The following is an 18,763-nucleotide window of genomic DNA, read 5'->3' as shown; positions in this document are numbered from 1 at the left end:
AGAGAATAAATAACCCCCTTTCAAACTACGATCTGGAATATTGCCTTATATTGTTTCACTTACAAAGGTTTGATTTACGGCATCAATAGTCATTACCCACACAGAAAACTGAACCGATCCAACAGGTGAACAGAAACGAGGTAGCCTAAAAGGAAGCTCTACTCACAAAACACTACCCTTCGTTCACCGCTTCACGTGAAGGTTGTGGATCTTACAGAACCACAAACAGCGTCGCACATTTCTGTCACAACTTCACAGTTCAAATTCATTCGATTCGGAGGCAGGACTCTTTTTCCAAAACGGAAGTGGATATTTACAGAGGGTGATAGTGAATGTCCCTCTGAAAGAGTTGGAGATCCATCATGAGGAGAGGTGAGCAATCGACTCACCAGGCTCGATTCCCTTGGCCTTTATTGCACTTTGCTGAAAGTCACGAGAAAACCAACTTAAAAATACAAAACTGCAGCACATTCTTATTCTAATGACACGTGTTACTCCTGATACTAAAACAACTGAGATTGCTGGTATGTTAATGGTTATTTTTGTATCATTGGTGGAAAGCATTACATCTCATCATTCATTCACAAACACACACTCTTACAAAGAAACTGATACGCTAAACAGAATCTTAATGTATTTTTTTATGTTTCAACAGAAAGCTCTGTAGTATTTACCAGTCAGTTGAAGTATTTAGACTCTTTCTAAGCACTGTGGTGATAAAGCGTTCAAGAATCGTCTCCGCAGACCTTAAATAAAAATGGTCTAATCCAATCCATATGGAAATTTATTTTCTCATAGGCCAGTAAAACAGCCTTATTGTCTTATTGTCTTTCAAATATTTTTGTCAATGTCCAGGCTGTATTTGTCACTATAACTTTTTAAAAAAATCATATGGCTTCAGAAACTAGAAATACAGTGCACATTGACTACTTTTATGACGTTGAAGGAGTGGATAAACTTCTCTTTTTATGTATAACTGAGGAACAAAAATCTTACAGTTCTGAAATGGCAATTTTAATTGGAGCTATCCCTTTAAATCGCCCATAATATAAGTTGTAAAGAAAATGGAATATGAAATGTAAAAGGTCTGATCGACAGCACCATCTCCCTGAGCACAAGGAAAACATTGCCAAACCACAGGCTCCAAATGTGAATACTATAGAGCTTTGGGATAAAACTAGGAATGCACAGTATGAATAATTCAGATTCATTATAAAGTTTCATTATACGCCAATATCAGCAGGCATCAATTTCCATCCCAAAAAGTAGAATTTTCATTTCCTTATAGAAATATGCATTAACATCCATTTCTTTTGGACTTGACAAATTAAACCGAGCAGCTCTGCAAATTCATATTTAAGACATTCTGTGGACAGCCTGAAGTCTGTCTGCTCCCAACATAATGTGGCAAAGTATCATACAAGTCTTAAATATCAGACATTAGAGTGATATCCACATGACACAAATATCTGTGTGCATTCCAAGCTGAAACATACAAAAGAAAAAGGGTTGATCACACAAACCAGCCTCAATGGATACATCCCGCAAGGGAGGTTTACTGACGTTCGAGCGCCAACCGTGACAAATTATTATGGAAAAGTGTCTTAACAGTACAAATATTCACTCTACTCTGTGGGTCTTATCCCCATATTTCCAGTCTTCACCTCCCAGAAGAATCTAGATAGAGATTTGTACAGACAAAAACCCCAAAACCCCACGCATGTTAATAAAAGAGCCATCAAAATAACGCAGACCGGTTGTTTCTTCTACATTGTTGTTGGCGGGGGCGTGTGGATTTTGGGTTTGTCTTTGACTCTTCTGAGAAGGTCCCAGCAAGGCTTGGTCTTTTTTGCCGTCTGCCAGATTATCCAGCCACACCCGGATGTTCCTGTCTTTCCTTTTTTCACACTTTTCAATAAAGTAGAAAAGGTCCACAGATACAATGCAGGGAGGGGCGGGGATGAATTACCAATTCATCATGGAGTTTCTGTTCAAGGTCATGAAGAAACTTGGCTGCTGCCTCCTGATCTGACTGAGGCAAAGAACACCTGCGACACATGGAGGAATGGACATTATTATATTGCCTATTATTCACATTCAAAGGACCAAACTCTTACAAAACTACTGCTTGGCTGTCTACATTCAATTTCCAATCAGGCTTATTTACAGATATTTTATTTCAGCTAGTTGCCGAGGCAATATTTCTCACTTTCATTTAGTTTAACTTGATGTACTTTAACTAAAAATCATACATTAAATATATTTAAAAAATAATAAAATGGCAAAAACACACACACAAAAAAATCTTTTAAATCACTAATTTAAATTATTGATAAAATAATAGTAATAGTATAGTAGTATATCAATGATACTAAAAACACTGATAAATGTTAAGTTATCCACTACATGGGTCAATGACACATCCATGATAAAAAAAAAAAAAAAAAGTAAAAAAAAAAAAAGAAACGTTTGAAAAAATAATTTAACAAACATTACTTTCAAAAACTTATTAAGTATTGAAGGTACAAAAATGGTCAAAAGGTTTTTATGACATTGTTATTTTATAGCATTAAAAATGATAGCATCCATGATAAAAAAAAAAAAAAAAGTAAAAAAAAAAAAAGAAACGTTTGAAAAAAATAATTTAACAAACATTACTTTCAAAAACTTATTAAGTATTGAAGGTACAAAAATGGTCAAAGGTTTTTATGACATTGTTATTTTATAGCATTAAAAATGATTTTATAAAATAATACATTATAAATCAATGCTAAATAAATTAATAAACTCCAACAAACAAAAATAAGCATAATGTCATTCACCCATGAATACTCACGTAATTTTGAAGGTATAGTGTTTAAATCTTTAGTATTGTTAATGATACCAAAAAAAAAAAAAAGGAAAATTAATAAAATAATAAATAGATACATTGTAAATGTAATTTATAGCAACATAAATTACATTATAAAAAAAAAAAAAAACAACAAACAAACCTAGTGTATAGTGTCACTGACCCATAGAAAGACTCTCATAATTTAAAAGTGAAGTGTTAATAATTTTTTAATATATGATCCTGGACCACAAAACCAGTCATAAGGGTCAACTTCATGAAATTGAGATTTATGCATCATCTGAAAGCTGAATAAATTAGTTTTCCATTGATGTTTGGTTATTAGGATCAGACAGTATTTGGCCGAGATACAACTCTTTGAAAATCTGGAATCTGAGGGGTGCAAAAAAAAAACAAATCACCTTCGAAGTTGTCCAAATAAAGTTCTTAGCAATACATATTACTAATCAGAAATTAGGTTTTGATTTATTTACGGTAGGAAATTTACAAAATATCTTAATGGAACATGATCTTTACTTAATATGCTAATCGATAAATTTGACCCATTCAGTGATTGTTTTGGCTGTTGCTACAAATATACCCTAGCAGCTTAAGAACTGGATTTGTGCTCCAGGGTCATATAGCATTAACTTTAGCCAAAAAACAGAACGAGTAAAAAAAAAAATAAAAAAGTAACAGTAAGATCATGGATGAGCAAGTTGCATCATGGAGGTAACGCACTTTATCGTTTCTCTCCGAAAGGAACTTCAATCGCTGTGCTCGCTTGTGCATGAAAACTCCGTCGAGGTGTCCCGTTTCCACGGAGCGGATCTCAATGGCTTTCTCTCCCCAGCCCATGATCTGGTTGGAGTGGATGTAGGCTGCAGAAGGGGAGGGGGAAGGTGGCGAATATATACAAAAGACAAAAGAAACATGTGACAGGAGAGCGCTGACACCAAAATGCAGTACATCATCAGAACACCCCGTTCCTCAACGACTTCTGACGTCCAACAGCAACTCCAAACTAGCCCAGATCCAATGAGAACAAGCCTGCCAAAGCCACCCCACATCAGGAGGTCATTATTGCAGCAGTTTCTGAGCATCACAAATTAAATACCAGTGGTTATGGATATTTTATTAAGCTTTCATTTTCTACAAGAAACTATAGCGTCCAATTCCAGAGCTCTTTGGATACTAACGTTACACTAACTTTCTCCGAGGACTTCCTGTGGCTGATTTAGAGATAATAATGATGATCTGGTTGTTTTGAACTTCCTTTGCTGCTGATATCTTGTGTAGAAAATGCATGAGTTATGAATTTGACTGTTATGAGTGCAGAATCACTGAAGAGTTGAACATAATTTGGCTGAAACATTAATTTGTTCCGAACTGAGGGGGTGGGCGGCTGCTGGTCTACATCTGAACCCTCAGTATCAGCCAACAAACGACAAAAGACATCTGAGTTACAACATTAACATTCTGCACGGATGAGAGATGAAAACACATATACAAACAAACATTAAAGCTGGAAATTAATTAACACATGGCACAATATCTGATGCGTGATTATTGTATTAAAGCAAGAGCTGAAAGACACCAATATTTACATCTAAAAATACAACAATAATTACACAAACTGATGGTGGTCCCTTTCCTGGTTAAATGTAAAATTATTTATTAAATATGTTGGATAGAAAATTGTAATTTTGGGTAAATCTAATGGAAACAGGTCACATTTCACCCCAAAATCAAGAGAAAATATTGAAAAAGAAATTTTTGCATGAAGAAAAATCAAGCATATTTTTAGGACCGAGATTTTTTGCATCGTGAAATGTTTTTTTTTTTAATGATAGTTAAACATCTGTCCATTTGCATAAGGATATGAGAATGCAAAAAAATCTTAAGGGTCCTAAAAATGGGGTCTAATGATTTTCTTCACCCAAAATCAATTTAAATAAATCGAATAGGAAAACTCAAGAAAACGGTTTACATTTCACCCCAAAACCAAGAGTGAAAAAATTATATCAAATAAAAAAGTCAAGCATAGGCCCAAGCATAGGCCCCAATATTTTTTCAATGACAATTAAACACATTTTTTTGCAAATGATAATAGCAAAATATCATAATGTCCTAAAACAGGCTCTAATAATTTTTCGAAAAGTCAATTTAAATATATAGACTAGAAAATATTTAATTTTGTGCAAATCTCGAGGAAGAACTAAGAAATTATTTTTTTCATGAAAAGCCGATTTAAAAAATAAATAAAGACATTTTTCCATTTGCATATGCCAATAATAATAGCAAACCATGGTCCTAAAATGGGCTTAATGTTTTTTATTCTGAATTTAAAGTGAAATATCACCCAGACATTTTTTTTTTTTTTTTAATGAGATTCACACAAGGATGATATTAAACAAAATCGGAGCCCTCTCAAATCTTGGGCTTTTGCTCAGAAAGGAAATGAGTACCAAAGACTTATACTGGGTTAACAAGGTAAACAAAACAGTACACAAGAAGATGTGCTACACATACAGACAAACATTTCACTCTGTGTCAGGGATTAGTCTAGGTGGGCCGGGGTGGGGTGGGGCGGCTTAATCGTCTAATTAAGTGAGGGACAGGAAAGACAGAAGAGCAATGAGTGGACAAAGACATGCGTGTTTGTGTGAGAGGACCGATTCAGATTCTGAGGGGTGTCGGGGACGGTCGGTTGCTCTCGCACAGACCGCCATCAGGGCTCTAGAAGGAGAACAGGAGCGTTTTGTGTGAAATAAACAACCAAAACCTACCAACAGAGGTGGGCATCTCTCCCCACTGGAGCACCACGTCTTTAGTGATTCTGCCGTATGTGTTCACATAGACTCCCTCATCTTCATAACACAGAAGCATCTCCATGCCGTCAGTCTTGGGAAGCACCACAATGGCGTGAGGGGTAACACTGCCCTGAATCTGGGAAGGGAGGGGTGGGCGCAGATGAGCCTTGGGGTGACAAAAACGAGCCGTAGTGCAAAACATTCCCCACTAAGTGATGCTCTCCCCACCTCCCCCGGGCAGCCCTGTCAGTCATGTCTCGTGCTTCTCCCTTCGAGAAACTGCTGCAACAATCGAGACCCCTGCCCTCCGCTCGACCGTACCCAAGAGCGCCCTGCTAACGGCCCAGCATGGGGCGTCGGAACGGTATGGCTGCTTTGGTTCATGTATGTGTTTGGTTTGTCAAAGGTCGGAGATCGGGGGCGTGTTTTCTTCTAACAGTGGAGACGCTTTTCTATCACACTTGATAATGTTAGAACAATAATGGTAGTAGCGTGCAGCGTAATGAAATCTGTTTTAGTCAACTTCATAACCATTCATCTGCACACAGAACATTCATACGTGTTGCTCTAAACTGTGTAACCAGGTTCCAAAATTAACACTTTGAATGGTTTTTATTACTAACACATATATATTAATTATTATTATTATTAATTAAATGTATTTATTTATTCTTATTTATATTTAAAATAAATATTGCATAAAGAAAGCAGCTAAATCTTGGGAGAAACATTACAGGTCATTGTGGCAGCATCATATTTGAGTTTTCCATACTAGTTTAAAAGTTTGAAATAATAATAATAATAATAATAATAATAATAATATTATATATATATATATATATATATATATATATATATATATATATATATATATATATATATATATATATATATATATATATATATTTTTTTTTTTTTTTTTTTTTTTGTAAAGAAGTCTCTTAAATTCAGTAAAACAGTAATATTCTGCTACAAATTCAGCTTTGAGACCACATCAATAAAATACATTTTAAATATATTTAAATAGAAAACTAAATGTATTAGTATTTATACTTTGTAATATTATTAAATATTATAACTTATATTATTTAATACCGTTTTCCCTCTTTTCTTTTTTTTTCATGCAAATCATGCAGCTTTGCTGAGCATAAGAGACATTTCAAAAACAATTTAAAAAATTTAATTATCCTTAACTTTTGACCAGTAATGTATATTTTAGAATTTATTTAACCTTAAATAGATTTTTTTGGATAAATGCACAGAAAGATACATTATAAGTACTTTAATAAGCCAATGTCTGTAATTATAAGGCACATATGTGATGCAGACATCAACACTACAGTGCATTCCAGTATCCCCAGAGAGGACTCGTCCTATTTAAAGTCCCTTAGGATCAGGGTAAGGAGGGGAGAGCTGCCTCCGCTCGGCCTGTCGTCACTTACGTGGGACGGAATGTAGATATCGTACGGATTCCCAGAGTCGACATCTATCACGTGAAAACCAACGCTGGAGCCATAGATAACCTTTAACCGCTGACCCTCCTCCACCGTCAGGTCCACAAGCAGAGGCTTGTGCTGAAGATCTGTGAAAGACTTTGGAGAGAAAGAACAGACACTGAAAGCACAATATACAGTATTCCCAAAGAAATCTGCTCTGAAACACTCACAGCACTAGTCACAAGTACTAAAATAACTACTTCATTTACACATTTTGTTCTCTGCCCTGCCAAATAAGTTCTAAGACTTGTTTTTCTTATAAAGTAATGCAGTTCATTTAAAATTAAAACACAAATGCTCTTTCTTAAAACGGTCTCACTGGATCGAACATCTATCTTACCTTGAATGCCATGAATTTGTGGTAGGGTTTGGGAGCCCAGGCATAAATCTCCACTGAATTCTTCAATGCAATCACCAAGAACTTAATCCTCTCATATTTGACTGTTAAATAACAAATACATGTGAACACATTAGTATTTAATAAACCACATTCTCTGTTTCTCTATATCTCTCTCTAAATTAGGGGTGGGGGATAATAACAATCTTCTATCACATTATAGTTATTTTTGCTTTAAATAAGGTCTTTATGATATCAACATTTTTTAATACCATAGAAATGTTTGTCACCAGTGTCAATATCACAAAAACTACAGTGACATGACATTCAGCCAAGTATGGTGACCCATGAATTCGTGCTCTGCATTTAACCCATCCAAAGTGCACACACACAGGCTAATACTAGCCTAAATAAAAAAATAAAAAAAATAAAAAAAAAAATAAAAAAAAAAATCAGGCTCACTAAAGACAAGAAATCAGTCAGTTATTAAATAAGAATAAGAAACTAATTACAGGACAAAAAAAAAACTACAGTAGAACAAATAAATAAAAATTCAACATACATTGCATAATCAAATGTTAACAATACTGCATATTCTGTATTGTGTAAATAAACATTGATTTATTTTTATTGAAGTTGCAAAATTGATTTAGTCAAGAGCAGTGAGAGATTTTCTTTCTTTTGATTAACATGAACGACAGAAGCAGGAATATTAGACAGCTGTCACTTTAAGAGCTGCCCGGATCCAATATACTGTTATGCTTGTTTTCTTTCTCAGCTATTTGCTTTCACTTTCAGACCTATAGTGTTTATGAGAATACTTGCAAAGACAAGCATTTTGACACATCATTTTAGTTATGAGCATTTAAAGGTGCAGTAGAACATCTTGGAAAATGCCAACTTTAGCCTGATAGCATTGAAAGCGTACGTCCCAACCTCCCTGCAACCGCCGTACAAAGCCACGCCCCCTGAACGCATGAACACACACACAGACCCGACGACTAGAGACAACATTCCTACAATACATACAGACTGAATATTTTGATTGGACAGACATTTCTTGGTCCTACGTCTTCCACAGAATATATATAAATACATGTAGACCACTTAACATAATTACTATGGGGTTGTGAAGAGACTTTCAACCAGCATAACAAAAAAAATCACCTATTGCACCTTTAATTGCTCATGTTCAATAAATTGGCAAAAATAACTTAGAGAGAAAGAACATACCGACTTTATAATGGACACATCCCTCTAGGTCACCAACGGTAATCCATCCTTGTTTTTTTTCTACCTCGGGGTCATTGTGAAGTATCCTGTTTCTAAGCCATGACAGATAGTAGACCCTCAGTTTATTCTTTTTGCCTACAGAAAAAAAAAAAAGAAGAAGTATGGACCACTCATTACAAACAGATAACCCACAGATCTAACAAAACCAACAACATAAAACAGATCTTTGTACAGACAACTAGAGAGCTGATGAAGAACTCACCTGATATGGTGACCAGGACATTGAGACCCTCCAGAACTTCCATCTGCTGAAAGCGCCTGCGGTTGATCAGATTGTAGACTTTGCCCTGACCGCTGCGATCTAGTAACATGAGCCCATTTTCTGTTCCTACCAACAGATTCACTCCTGCAGCAAACAGACATAATATAAAAACAATTTGTAGTTCATGAAGGTACTTTCATTTGAAGAGTATTCTTTTTTTTTTTTTTTGACATATCGCATTTCCGTAGCTCAAGGTCGCTTTACATATAACAAGTAGTTTTGTACATCAACACAAGCAAAATAGACACTTCTAGTTCTATAGACACTTAAATAGACACTTCGAGTTCAATTTGACTCACCCCATAGTGCCGCACACAGGATCTCAGAGTTGAAACGCTTCTTGTACTTGCGGATTTCCGGTGTGTCACTGTGTGGCCTGATATTGGTGGGATTGACATTAACAACAGATATTTTCCGAGCCTCATTTAGTCGAGCTTGTTCCTGTTCCTGCTCCAGCCGGAGGTGTTCATCTGCAAAATGAGCTGTGTGACAAAACAAAAAGTCTAAATTATTATTTGCAGTTTATAGTCATATTAAGCAGGGTAAATATTAGTATCCATTTCCACTAAAAGTGTGTTAATGCCAGAGTAAGTGCCTCATCTGAGCATTTCTATTGAGGAGAAAGGCACCAGCACTGGCACTTTCTCAAAAGAAAAGGGGATGAGAGGTAAATTAATCACCTGAGGCAGGGTTGTCCTCATCGTCCTCTGTGGGGGAGGTCTGATACACTCGTGGGTCCACAAAAGGAGTGAAGGAGGCTTTGGACCCGCTCCCCATCCCAAACTGTCAACGTGGACAATCAGGAGTAAGAAATGAGCATCCACCAAACATACAAATAGTGTCTTCTAGTGACTGCTTATAGGCAGCAAATGCAAGCATTTCTAGTATGAACTAACTGCAATGTGCTGACTTTTGTCCGCAGTTAGAACAGTCCATTTATTGTAACATGTTAGCAGGAAAAGCAGGCACTGCAAAGTCTTTTTGGTAATCAGCATTTTGTCTTGTTTTCCAGTATATATATATATATATATATATATATATATATATATATATATATATATATATATATATATATATATATATATATACACACACACACATACATATATATATATATATATATATACATATATATATATGCATGAAAATGTTTTCTTATTAATTTATTTAAAATGTATACTACTGTTAAAAAATTTGGGGTCTGTAAAATGTATTTTTATTTTTTGGAACGAACATTTAATTGATTAAGTTACTGTAAATACATTTACAACTTTCTATTCAAAGAATTGTGAAAAAAAGCAAAACCTTTTCTACACAAATAAGAAACAACATGTTCAAGATTAATAGTAATGAGAAATGTATCTTGAGCATGAAAAATCAGTATATTAGAATGATTTCCGAATGATCGTGTGACACTGAAGACTGGAGTAATTGTAATAATATTATTTCACATTATTACTGCTTTTAACATTTTTATAAAATAAACGCAGCCTTTGTTAGCATGAGATTTAAAAAAAATAATATTACTGACCCCAAACTTATGTTAGATATATTTTTAATGAATTAATCTTGTTAAAATGATTTTCACAAAAAAATACTGATTATTAAATTGATCTTTTTTTGCAGTAAGAGCAGAAAATCAAGGCACATAAAAGAAAAGAAAATGGGGCAAAGGGGAGAAAGCATCGTATTGACTGGCTGTGGTCTCACTTTTCAATGTTCCAAAAAATGTAAGCTCTTAATGATAGTAAAAGAAAGAAGGAGAACAAACAAGAACCAAACAGAAAAGAAGTAAAACCAAGAAAAGCAGTGCGAGTTATGTAGAGATCTGGGATTCTGTGCATCTACAGCCAGATAAAAATGTGCATCTGAATCGAACAAGGATGGATTAGATGTGTCAGGTTAGAAATTTGAGGGTTGGAGTACAAGGTGGCTCAAACAGGCTTGTCTATCACCTACTTCAGCCACAGAGTCCAGGTCCAGCCCACTAGAAAGCCGCCCAGGGCCCTCGCCAGGCAAGTGGCTTTGCTGCACTAGATCAGGCAGATTGGAGTTACCGGGGAAACCATTGCTCTCGGCATGACCGAGCTTGCTTTCCCAAAACGTCTGCAGAGAGGAACAGAAAGAGGAGTAGGGCTACACTACTGCAGGGCCTTGCATGGCTAAGCCATCTTGCAGAGATATTTGGGAAACGCACAGAGCGTGCCTCTGTCAGCAAATGTGACGGGAGCTTGATCAGAGATTTTGTTGGAGAATTTAGAAGCAAAAGATGTGAAAAAGAAACACCAAAATATAACAATAAAATCAAGGCTTAACCAAGGCAAAAATAAACATGAGTTGGTAAACTTAAAGAGAAATAAAACTGACACACTAGAGCAATGAGTGTAGGAGTTTTTGCTATCCAGGAAAGGAACCTGGTTTAGGTAGGTGCACCCACCTCTCGCATCATCAGGGCACTGTCTTGTGAATTATTGCCAAATGAATCACTGGCATGAGAATCCTCCTGGTTGACCAGTGAATCGGTGCCACCCTGGCCAGCAGAAGGCCTGTTGGGAGATTAGAGCAAAAAAAGACCTCATATAAATAATGAAGTTTTCTAAAATACATTTTTAAGACCCCTTGAAATGGTTGGCAAACACAATTTTACTTTTTTGTGTTCAAATTAGTTATAGTTCACAATAGAGGTTGGCGATATGAGTATGATCTAAATCTTATATCACCATATGAGTCATTTTATTTCACGGTGACAATACATATCATGATATGGTTGTTTTTACTTAATACGGTCTTTATGATATCAATATATTCGATATGACACAAATAATGTTTAATGAGCATCAATATCACAAAAAAAAACTAATACTAGACTAAATTAAAACAAAAGACAAATCTCAACTCAAACTCAAGCTCAACAATAGGACGAAAAACTAGAGTACAACAAATAATAAATGCTACATACATTGTTTAAAGCAATCAAATGTATAAAAGCACTGCATATATTTTACTGTGTAAATTAAATATATATAAATATTAAATGAAAAAAAATGAAAATGTTCCCAGAAATGTTGCTTTGACACCTAATTTATAATGTTTAGGTTGAAGTAGTAAACTTACTAAAACAAATAAATAACAAATTAATTATGAAAAAATTTAAAAAAAAATATCAAAGCATAAATTTTAAAAACTAAACTTAAAATAAACTAAAAATATGAAAATACAAGCCAATTCAAAACATTAATAAATGCTACAATAGTATATAAGTAATACTAAAACCAAACTAAGACTAAAAACATTTTTGATGTTTGAAAACACTCACATGATGCGAGGAATATCACTAACGGGAACAGTTCCATCATGAGCCCCGCCTTCTCCATCCTCATCCTCACTGCTTTCCGATTCCTCACTGGATGAGGAATAATCGGTCACTTTCCTGGGAGGCCGGTTGGTTTCCTCATTGGTTCGCAGCTCACGAAGTTCTTTGGCCAGAGCAGTGAGGTCCTGTAGGAAATGAAGTTAGAGGAAGACACAAAGAAGATACGTAAGATTTCATCTGGTCTCCAGTGAACAATGAATCCACTAAAATGTATAGAGCATTTAAAATTTTAAGCCTGCATACGCTACAGCGATTTATCTGTTAGTAGGAGTCATGAAAAAAAACATCATTTTGCACATTTAGGTCATGTAAATGGCACCAAAGAGATTACCAGAAACAAACAAATAAATAAGCAAAACATCACAGATAAGCAAATTATTTAAATCATTTTATAAAGCTTTACAAATCAACTCTGAAAGTGGGATAAAAACATCCGCCATCATTTCCAAGAATGATGCACAACTATATAAACCATCGCGTGCACAAGTCAGAAATAATAGACCAAAACACTGAATAACTGAAGCAGAACTAGGGTTTGTTCCTGAGGTCTGTGCCCTGCATGCAGAAAGTTAGTAAGAATCAGCAGTTCCCGCTCTGACTCGGTCTTACCAGCTCCTCCTGTCGACAGGCCACCAGGCAGCCAGATAGAGAGAAAACGCCATTGAGAAAGAAGTATTTAAACACTGATGCTTGAAATGAGACGTAAATATAACCTAGAGCAATAATCTCATCATATTAGAGACTAATTAAAAAGTAGTAACATTACATTCAATATGTCGTACCATTGACTAACTGGCTGTAAGTTGAAGAAAATGTCTAATCCACAAACTTACGTGATATCAAACCTAGGAAATACGGTTTGCGAAAAACTGTACATTATCCAGAACTTCACTGATTATGATTCTGATTAAATGTGAGCTGAAAAAAAAAAATTATTTGTAAACTGTTCGCTAAAACTTCCTTTAACAAGTTGACGCACTGAACAGAATGAGACAATATTTGTAAATATGGTTTATACAAACAACTTTAACAGAAATTAGTTTTGATCACCTGCTCACTTTGATCTAAATGTAACAAGTTACGAAAGAATAGCTTTATGAATTTTAACAACCACAATCTGCTCATCTGACGTAAATGCGACACTAATGCAGCATTAATTTCGATTGTCTTGTTCACTCAGAATTTCGTACTGCTTTACAGCTCACATTGACTTTGTTGCAACAATTTATGAAATAATGGCTCTCCGAATGATTTTTGAAGAAACTTGATTTGATTTGAAATCAATGTGACGATTCACACAGGAATGGTTTTACAAATATCTTCCACAAATTTGTGTAACTCATCTGTCTGTCTTGAATACAACAATGCATTTATGAATGATAATTAAAAACAAATTTACACAAAGGTTTCTGGCAAAGAATGAGAACAACTGAATGCCCTGTTCTTCTATCCCTCGCTGCCTTGTTTTTATTCACGTCAAACTAAATAATAGGTCTGCTGATTAAATGGATTAAAGTTAATATTATTAAAGAATTGCGCAATGAATTAACCTTAAAGGGATAGTTCAGCCAAAAATGAAAATTCTGTCATTAATTACTCACCCTCATGCCGTTCTAAAGCTGTAAGACAAATTAAGATATTTGTGATGAAATTGATATTTTTGACCCTGCATAGACAGCAATGCAACTTCCACGTTCAAGGCCCAGAAAGGTAGCAAGGACATAATTTGGACCAGCATGAGGGTGAGTAACTAATGACAGAATTTAAATTTTGGGGTGAATTATCCCTTAAAAAAAAAAAAGCTACATCATTTCTGGTCTCTTCTTTTACTCCCAAATGTAAGATTACTTCTAAACCAAACAAAAAAAAATCCCTTTTTGTGGCATAAGACAGATGTTCCCTGGGTAACCGTGAAAACTCTGACACTGTAAACGACTGTGTCAAATTGATGCGATGGAGAAATGTGCAGCTAACGATGGTGACTGAAACGGCATCTGAAGCTGTGAAAGAGAGCGACAGACAGAAAGATTGGAGGGGAGTTAAGGAATGAGAGATGGTGTGAAATATTGATGAGAGAGTGATTGAAGACACTAGAAGGGCATGTGACAGAAATAGATGAGAGACAGTGAACGAGTGCTTGAAATGTAAGGAGCACGAACATGGGCAGATGTCACTAACCTCATCTACGGCTTTCTTATAACTCTGGAGAAAGAGAATCGACAATCGAGAACCACGTGTGGAGGAACAATTGAGCGAATTAGACAAAATGTTAAATGAGAAAATGGTTAGTAACACAAAGCGACACACAATCTTTTCAACTTCGAGCCAAGTGTGAACAGCTGCAGATCGAAGCTAGCTAAAGGTTATGGAAAGGTTGAGCAGGTTAGCTTAAATGAGACTTAAATTACTAGTTATATATTAAAGACCAAATAAAATTAATGTGTTGATGGACTTCCTGTTGAAAAGTAATATTCCTCTGGGGAATATTATTGGCTTTTATAAAACACATCTAGCATATAGGTGATTTAAAGATAAAGGTTATTGACTAAAAGCAACAGCTGTGCAGATCTTAAAAAGAAGCTAGTTTCAGAAATGTTGAAAATAAGTTATTTCAGATTTAGATGCTTTCATTTAAGGCTTATCCTGGTCTCAGAAAGCAGCCCTGTGAAAGCATACACATTCGCAGCACAGTTAAACTGTGGATTCTGGGAAATGTGTTTCTCACCGCTGGTCGGCTGGGTCTGGTCACCTCCCTGTTCTCCTCCTGGGTTTTGGGCTTGGATTCTTGGGACACTGCCGGGGATCCCTCAGGTTTACTGGAGCCTGTGGAGACAATCGACCATCAAGACTCCCTAGTGCAGGTGCTCAGACTGAGAGAATATTCCAGAGGGTCTCTCACCTCCCACCCGGTTCCTCTCGCTGGAGCTGCCCTGAGAGCTGGGCGTGCTAGAACTGGAAGAACTACCACTGCTGGTTCTCTGAAGAGCCGACTCCATGGGAATACGCAGGTCTGGGTTACTGTGCCAACGGTAGGACACATTCAAACAAGCCACATTCAAACTGAACTCAACTTTTGACAAAAGTAAAGTACAAGTATAGAGATAAACAGGAGTAAGTCTCAAAAAAAAATCATTTATTCACATATTTTTCCATTATTTATTTGTCGGGAGACAGACAGAATAATGCCGTTTGTGAGTAATAGATAAATAAAAACATGTAATGACAGAGAAAATTAATTAAAAAAAAATCATTTGTATTTTAAACTCCAATTGTTATATCTATTGGGATAATTTAAGAATTATTTCTAATTATTTAAATGTTTTAATTATTTACAAAACATAGTATTCACAAGGGCAACCTTGATCTGCAATAAAATGTGTAAAATGAGTTTAAAAGAAAGATAGAAGTTAATGAAAGGTGGAATATACCTGGCTCGGATCAGATGTGCTCCGGTTCTCGGTCCCAGTCCTCCTGGTCCATTCCCTGGAGAATTTTTTCTCACCAGTGCAGGGGAAATGGAAGTGGTCCTTTGGGGCACCTGAAGCATGTTAACAGATGCTAAGATGTTACTTTACTAAGATAAACTTTAGAAAATAAGTTTGTCTTTGTTTTTTTATATCTTATATCATCACATTTAGTAACCCATTATACATTTATGAATAAATTTCACTCAATAGCAGTGGATCTAAACCACTACAACGATTTTTAAAAACTGATTTAACTTTTGACATCAAGCACTAAAAGTATGAAAATATAAAAGTCTTTAAAATAAATAATGATAACGAAATTAAACTAAGTTGTAATTGAAAATAATTATTTAAAATAGATGAATGAATATGATCCAGAATAAAATAAGTTAATAAAATAATTTATGGCATAAAACTATATAAAAGGCTCAAACCATATTTATTTTTGTTTCCACTGAAACCGTATTTCTGTATAGAATTCTGTCATTCATTTCTCACCCCATGTTGTTCCAAACCCTTAAGACCTTCATTCATCTTCGGAACACAATTTAAGATATTTTTGATGAAATCCAAGAGCTTTCTGATTCTGCATAGACAGCAATACGACTGACACGTTCAAGGCACAGAAAGGTAGTAAAGACATTATTAAATTAGTCCATGTGACATCAGTGGTTCAACCTTAATACATTTCGTGTGCAAAGCAAGCAAAAAAAACAAAACCAAAAACCAAAAACATGACTTTATTCAATGACTTCCCTTCTGTATCAGTTCTCGATGCACATTCAGAAGAGCACACGATGGACTATTTTAATGATGTCCTTACTGTGTTTCTGGGCCTTGAACGTGGAAGTTGCGTTGCTGTCACAAAGTTCTCAGATTCCATCAAAAATATCTTAATTTGTGTTCCAAGAGGAACAAAGTAAAGGTCTTACGGGTTTGGAACGACATGAGGGTGAGTAATTAATGACAGAATTTTTATTTTTGGGTGAACTATCCCTTTAATTATGCTTGACTATACAGTCGGTAAATATAATATTTAGCAATGTTTTTTCACTGCATTCTGAGACTCGGTCAGAAAAGACTTGTTGATCCACCTGTTGAGAATTCCCCATGAATTACTATTAATGTCACTGGATTACAGGAACAATGCATTTCATCCCAGATTATCACCTTTGGAGGGACGTCATCTTCCTGTCTCAGCCAAGAGCTACGGTCAAACTTCTCATCTCGGCTGGTAATGCGAGGTGGTGGGGCGGGGTTTTCTGATGTGGGGTCAGAGTTCTGCCGAGGCATCGGTGGTCGGTGAGGTGACAGACCCTCTTGGAAGGCTGAAACGCCCTGAGAGGATTGATCATGCAGCGACTGGGATCCTGTCATGGAAGAGCCATGCGACTTCACAGAGACCAGGTGCGCGATCTGAAAGGAGAACTCTGGGGTCAGTGTTCTTCACAACACATCGGTCTCTCTAAAGACAGATCAGGAGGTCAGGAAGTACCTGAGGCTCTACCGGGCGGTGCATGGGAGGCGTCCGGGCCTGCTGAATGCCTCCACTGCTGAAGGACTCTGAGCGGGGAGGCAGGGACGGGTCGGAAATACGGTTGGCCACTTTGTGCTGGATAGCCGGAGAGCTCTGGCGGTTTAGCTTGGAGCGTTCCTCAACCTGACAGACAGAGAGGAAGTTAGTGTCAATGCAGCTCTTCACAACCAGTCTGTTTCCTCTTAGCTTGAGAGTCAGAATGGACTGCGAAATGGCACAAGGGTTGCACAACATACTAATTTACCAAGGTAACTTCTGCTAATTTTAAACATTTAATTTTCAATTGTATATATTTAAAATAGAAACCAATGAGTTTGCAATTTAATAAGAACAGAAATTATGATGATGAGACCTGTAGGCTTCTCGGTCAATCTTATTCATTTTTAGCATTCACATAATCACCCAAGATCGAGTTTCTAAACCTTTGCCGAAATCCGCCTGTCCCAAATTACGGAGACGGCCTCATTACGAGACATTTTAGATATTTTTAGCCCGGTTCCCTTAAATTGACGGAAGATCATTTTTTATTCACTTCTGCAGACCCAATCAAAATGACTCAATAAGCGAAGATGAAACATAGAACCAAACAACAGAGGAAGAAATATCATCAGGTTAAAGACAGAAAAGAAACATTTAGGCCATTATGCCCAGTATGTTACTGGAGATGCTGTGTAATCTCAAATTCAAACAACAAGCCTCAACTGTCATGCACCATTCACAAGCCTTTTCAGATAAGAAAAGAATCACTTATGGCCTTCCTAGAAGTCGGGTGACCAATGGGACAGCAAGACACGTTAGTGAGAAAACCATGTTTATTTCTTCTCTGAGAATGAAGGGAGGTTTGGATCTGAAATGGCACACTGAGCACAATATGTGCTTACAAATAACAACACAACCCCTTACCAAACCCCTTTGTAATTTGATCAATGTCTAAAGAAGTGGTTCTCAAATAGGGGGTCGTGACCCACTAGGGGGCCCCGGGAAACTTTTATTAAGTGGTAATAAAATAAATAAAATAAAATCTTAAGCAGCTTAAAGTGTAAAATGCTTAGTAGGTTGACAACCACTGGTCTAATGTTCATTTGTGGCCCAATTTATCCAAACCTCTCTTATTTCTGCCCCATAATCCCATGCTCCTCTGTCCTCAGCTTTTTCTAAGCAGGAGTGATTGGGAAGTTCAAAGAGAAGATTATGGAACATTAGAACAAGACCACAGCAAGAACAAAAGCAGTCAGAAGAAGATCCACCAAACTTACTGGGAAACTGAACCTACAGAAATACCCGCACCCAGAGAACGAGTGGAAAACAGAAACAAGGCATTCCAAAAGAGATCATCCAAACGGCCCGATAGAAAA

General features: G+C 36.2%; 1 pseudogene; it reads right to left on the bottom strand.

Annotated features, from left to right (window-relative positions):
• Window positions 1–1,673: 1,673 nt before the first annotated feature.
• Window positions 1,674–18,763, bottom strand: part of LOC113102245 (TRAF2 and NCK-interacting protein kinase-like) — a 60,015-nt pseudogene continuing 42,925 nt past the window's right edge.

Source organism: Carassius auratus, unplaced genomic scaffold (assembly GCF_003368295.1).
Source record: "Carassius auratus strain Wakin unplaced genomic scaffold, ASM336829v1 scaf_tig00217700, whole genome shotgun sequence".
Classification (NCBI taxonomy): Eukaryota; Metazoa; Chordata; class Actinopteri; order Cypriniformes; family Cyprinidae; genus Carassius; species Carassius auratus.
Note: the sequence above shows the minus strand (reverse complement) of the source record. Positions and strands in the feature narration are given on the sequence as shown.